Raw genomic sequence first — 6,195 nt, 5'->3', positions numbered from 1 at the left:
ATATGGGGCTAAAAGGACCCCAAGGCTGGTCCAAAGTAGTGAAAATAATGTTCTTGTTCTAAGTAAGTGATGCATACTCTATTTTGCAGAAGAATCTGTGATACACAGTGGGTGGTTCATCACTGAAAGGGCAGTGTTCAGTAAAGTTAGATACGTTTCTGACCATGTAACACAGTCAAGGAAAGGACATGGGGTATGGAGTAGCGAACCAAGAGTCAGGTTAATTAACTCAGTGCTAAATCACAACTGCCTGATAATTCTATAGAAACATCTCTTAATGCACAAAGATTTTTTGCCTAGGAGAGTGACTGTTCTCTTGTCCATGACCTAGATTCCCAGTTATGTTTGTTTCCTCACGAAATTAGGCCATGCTGGGAATTCTAGTCTATGTGTTAGTCTTCAATGGCTACAAATATTTATGAATCGGGGGATTTCTCTTGTAAATCTCCAGGCATTTAGTATTTACAGCTCATTTAAATTTACGAGTGTTAATAACCTCATTGGGCATCTAGAGGACTGCATGAAAGTATAAATAAATACTCAATAGTTAAATAACATTCAAGATTTTTGATGGCTGAACCTCTCTGAAGCAGTCACTCTCACTATAGAGTTCTTAACATTGAAATCCAAGTGTCACGACAGCAAATTATTTCAGGGAATACTGGGAGAAATAATACTGGGAGGGAATAAAGGAAATAAATAATATACCATATATACTATAGAGGATACTTAAGTATATAATGTAGTAAGCATACATCTATGATTGCAGAAATAAAACATGTCCTGAGTTCATAGGTTTTGTAGAGCTTTGTGTACATCAGAGTTAATGGTGACAAGAACAAGACCAGGGCATTTAAAAGGTTGCTGTTACTGTTATCAGTATGCTTAGATAGGGATAACACAAAATACTGTTTTTCACAATTGCAGGAATTTGCAGAAATCAGAATATGTAAAAACAGAATAAAATTTAAGCTCTTTCTCTAATAGAAAAGTGGAGACTCATTTTTAATAATTATTTTGTGTCATCGTCTTAGAACAGGAAGTAATTTGCCTGCACAGCAGCCAAGAGCAGATGAAATTTGCCATGGAGACAGAGTGAGAGAGATACAGACCACATAAATATGCCCAGTATGTTATTTTAATTCATTCCAAAGGCTGTGATTCAGAAAAGATTTTCAGACTGTTTTTTAATTTACTGAATAGCCCCATTTCATGATCTTCATTCTGTATTAGACTAAAGGACTAATAATAACTTGCTTTATTTGTTTTCTTTTTTCCTAACCAAGTCTTTGGTATAATGAATTGCAGTTGAGAATATGAAAGCATTAAACATCTGCAATTTTAACAGTAGTGTAATTCTGCTCTAAAAAGTAGATAAGTACTAGTCAACCACTTGTAGATCTCATACCCTTTGTTTTCTGAGATAGTCAAGAGTCCTGTTCTGCCTCCTTACCAATTAACTGATGGGTACATTTTGTTTTAAACCTTTTTTCTAATCTGCCTGAGGAGAAGCCACTGAATTGGCTATTTTTTGTTATTTATGTCATGTCTGTGTTTTAAAAATAGGTCCATTTCTTTTGATAGACTGACATAGGCCTTATGACTAGTTAATACTGAGTTGTGGCAACAGTTGTTTTTAAGGGAATGGGTTTCGCATAGTCTGACATTCCCTGCTGGTTACATATTCTCTTCTCCCATTGTCAAATTGTCGTTTCACTGTCACCTCTCTTATAGACTTGCTTAAATCTACTCCCAGCCTACTCACATGTGCCGTAGTGCTGCATGGAATCAAGCATCAGAAGACAGACAAGGTAACTCCTTTCATTTTCTGTCATACTGATACTCAGTTTAAGCTTTGCAGTATCACCCACTGGATTCATTCATGTCTTTTTATCCCATTAAGGAGATTTGGATACATAAGTACCCATGTAATAATGTGTAATGAAGTTTATTTACTTTTAATTCCTGATTTGTGTACTGTGAAGTGTGAATATGAAGATACACGTACAGTGAATATCTGTGTGAGTTTTATAAACAACTCTTACATTGTAAGTGGCCATAAATAAATACTGAGGTGATCTCTGGGGTGAAACCTACCTTTAGTAAAATCTTGTTACTTGACCACCCTCGTGGGCAATTATTCTCTAAAAAAGAGAGCAACATCAATTTAAGGAGCAGTACTGTCTAGCAAACCTTGGTGTTGTATGGGGTTTGCTGGCTTCTATGACACAGAGCTTTACAAAAGGTTCAGTGTAAAATCTAACGCTACCCACGTTGTCAGGAAGTATGTTTTTCCTTAGGTAGCATCTCACATTCCCCTAAGAAAACCTGTGGTCTAAGAAATACAATCCTTTAGGACCACATCATATTGCCTTAATTTCATCCAAAGGAGCCTTAATTTAACTGTTTATATTTATAGGATACAGGAGTTTGTAATATAGTCCTATTACTTTGAAACTTTGAGTCTTGATTTCTAAATCAACATCTTTTAGAAATCTTTTAAGTTAATAAATGTATTTCTTGCCAAACCAAGCAGAAGGAGCTGCTTCTTTTGTGGTTTTCAATGTTGAAAACCCACTCCTCAGCCTGTATAGAGGACACATCCACACCATGCGTTATCATCATCCGTAGCTGCTCACAGCTGCAGAACAGCCCCATCTGACTGGCTTTACATAGACATCTTCCAATCCAGAATCTGTTCCACGGGGCCCAAAGATGGCATGGAAATTAAAAAAATCAGGCAGTTGTGCAGTAGGATCTAGAGGGGAAAAAAAAAAAAAAAGAAACCTGTTAATTGTCTCTGGTGAAGATTCCTGTTCTTGCCAGTAGCATATGGTTTTGTAATTGAATGTCATAAAGCTGGCATGTGTAAAATGCTACCAGACTTTTGGTTTACAGTATCATGAAAGAAACATAGCACGTAGAAACTGGAAATGGTAATGTCTAATAATTTATTCACTCGTTTTGAGACAAGTTATGTACAGAATGAACTCTAGCATATCCTAATGTTAGTAGCTCTTTTCTTGCCCAGTCTTTGAGGAAAGATTGACTTCTAACTGTAGTACCTTTGAGTACCATTACATTCAGTTCATATTTCAAGTACTACACAGGCAGTAGAAAGTGGAAGTATTATGAGCAGAACAGTATTATGGACACGAGCAGTTTTTAAGGATCCCATTTCAGTAGAGCTGTGGACATTCAGAACAAAAATTGTTGCACTATTTCCTCAACAGCCAGGTAGTCGAGGTAGGAGGCAGGTAGGAAGTCTTCAGAGAATTAAAACATCTATAGCACAAAGTCTGACTGAATTAGAGCATGTTTACCTAAAAAATAATTATTCTTAGGGTATGGTAATACCATTCACATCTTTCTGTGGCCTGCTCATGTCTATCAAACTTTCACTGCTTTCACTCAAATGCTGTGCTTCCACTTCACTTCATATAGACATATGTTCCAGGAAGAGCCTTCCTTAAGTGTTAGCCAGCTCATGGCACCTGGGAGTGGTTGGGACTACTCAGAAATCAGGGGATGCACAAAGACTGAAGAAATTTATCTACAGAATTTTCAAAATCATTGAACAAAGACTTCCACATCACGTATTTGCAATGAAAATAATCAAAAGTAAACATTAGCCGGTTTCCCAGGAAGGCACGTTGCTTTTGAGGAGCAAAATAAGTACCATGCGAGAAACAGACTCGCTTCTACCATGTAATGGTTCCTGAAATGATTAAATCAGTGTATTCTCACCCAGGCCATGAGAACACGACCGGCAGGCATCCTGAGTGCAGATGTCAGCTGTAGTAGTACAGTTGCTCAAGAGCTCCAGTAAAATAGTTAAGCTAAATGTAACCTGATAGTTTAATTTGATTTTACAGTCCAAATCTAAATAGTCCACAAATCCCTGTGGATACTTTTTAATTTTCATCTTGTTAGTATGCTATGAAGAAGAGGTGCAGAAAGAAGTATTTTAGTAGAATTTGGCAAGTGGTTTAGCAAGGGTGATTTTGACTGGTCTTCCCATGTAACAGTATACTAAAAGTCTAAATTTCTCATAAATGTAGAAAAGTGGGGAGCATCGCATTTATATCAACTATGACGTCAAGCATTGCAAGTGTTACCAAGATTCCTGAAAATTGAAAAAGCTGATGTGTCATGCTGTTATCCATTGTCCCATCCCTGGCATAGAGGCGGGGAATATTTATTAGGCTTGCTAAATGCTGTAGTCAAAATAGCTCCCTGGTTTTGCCTGCCGGTAGACATCGCCTACTACTCTGGATGCCATCAAATGCTGTGTCAACACCTCACAAGCCTGAATGGAGAATTATTCCTCTCTCTTACGTGACTTGATAATTTTCCAAACAAGCTCATCTTCAGTTGGCATTTTAATAAAATGACTGCTCCCTTCAGTATACTCATATAATCTTGGAGACTGGAAGTGGAAAGGGCTTATTAGGTCATCTAGTTTTCCTGTCTGCCAGTGTGTAATAGTGCGCTACAGTGCAGTTTTTAATTCTTTGGCTATTGGCATTTTGTGCCATGTACAAAGTGAAGCAGAATTCATCAGTTTAGACCAAAATTCTGTGGAGAAAAGCCACCCATTGCAGATTCTGCTTGTCTTATTCACCTTAACATATATAAAGACTGAGAGATTTTGCATGTTCTCTATTCAGACTAAGAGCACAAGCAGTATTTTTGATTTAAAACAACATCAAAACTGCAAATAAATGTTTTTTTGAAGGTTATTCTTCAATTCTTCATCGAATTGATTTGCATTAGAGATTCCATAGTGCATTCTCTAGGTTGTAGAACAGAGTAAAGTGTAAAAGTAACAAAGCAACAATTCAAACTGTTCAGAGACTCCAAGTTTTCTGTCTCTCTTTTTGTTGTTATTTTGTTTTGTTTTAGCAGAGCTTTGCCTTTATTGGCATAGTCCCTGGATCAGAGCTTTTCTTGTCTTTGAGGTAATAACAATGTAGTGATCAGACTCTCTGGCCCATCTCCCACTCTACCTCAATCCTGATTCAGCTCTCTTTTCTTGCACAAGGGATGATGCTTTTTGGAGTTTGTCTGAGTTAAAATTACTGCGTTTCTGTCAATGGAATCTTACTGAGATGGTTCTCCAAACCAGGCTCCAGTAAACCTTTTATCAAAGCAGCAAGGTACGAGGTAGTTGAGGATCCTTAGACCATCTATCAGAGCTATCATAAAAATGGTAGCTTGCTCTGCTACTTAAAATCCTTTTGGCCATAAGGTGATAATCAAAAACTCTTGTCTTTTTCAGTTGGATGTACATAGTAGGTCCAAAGTTTCTGCTGCTATGCTCACAAAGTTGTAGAGGAAACACAAATGCTTTGGTATATTAATACGTCCATAGTTATCCAGGGTCTGCTCTTTCATCTTTTCTGCATCCTTTCAGGCAAACAAACTGCAACTGATCTGTTCCAAAATAGAGAACATACTAAGTTAGTTCTCTAAATAACTGTTCGGTGTCTTTGTTTGGGGATTCTGGGCAACTTCTTTTCTTTTTTCAAGACTCAGTTAGAATGTAAGACCTCAGAAATTGCTCTCCTCTAAGTTTTGCTGTTTATGCACTAAATCAGTTTCCTAACAAGAGGACACATACTGTATACTATTTACACCTTGTATCGTATCTTTCAGTTCTCCTTAACTACGGTAAAAACCTTGGAGGAAAAAAAAAGTCCCAGCATAAATGCCTGATTAGGTAAAGCACAGTTACAGAATTGAACATATTTTCTACACACTGTTAGAAAACACATTCAACATCAAAAGATATTTATGCAAATATATAGTTTATACAAAGAAGTAATTGTTTGTGACATACATAAACACAGTGTTTCCACAAACAGTTACATTTTTATTGAGTTGCTCACAATCTCTCCTAACACTAATTTCTAAATTGCCTTGATTACTTGAGCTCCAGGAGAGCAAGTGAAACAGATGCAACAGTAAGAAGCAAGAGGTACTTACTTCAAAATACTTTCTTTTCCTTGAAGGACGGTTACCCAGAAAGTGGGAGACTTAGTTCCAATTATTCCACTGAATCAAGAAAGTAATTTTGCATTTTGATCTTCTAATATATTAGTTATAATATATAAAAATAAGACATTTTTATTTTAAGATGGGGTGTAAATCCAGGCCATCAAACCACAAATGCTATTTCTTTATTTTGGGCTC

This window comes from Buceros rhinoceros, unplaced genomic scaffold (genome assembly GCF_000710305.1).
Source record: "Buceros rhinoceros silvestris isolate BGI_N320 unplaced genomic scaffold, ASM71030v1 scaffold9281, whole genome shotgun sequence".
Classification (NCBI taxonomy): domain Eukaryota; kingdom Metazoa; phylum Chordata; class Aves; order Bucerotiformes; family Bucerotidae; genus Buceros; species Buceros rhinoceros.
The sequence above is the reverse complement of the archived record's forward strand: the minus strand, read 5'-3'. Positions refer to the sequence as shown.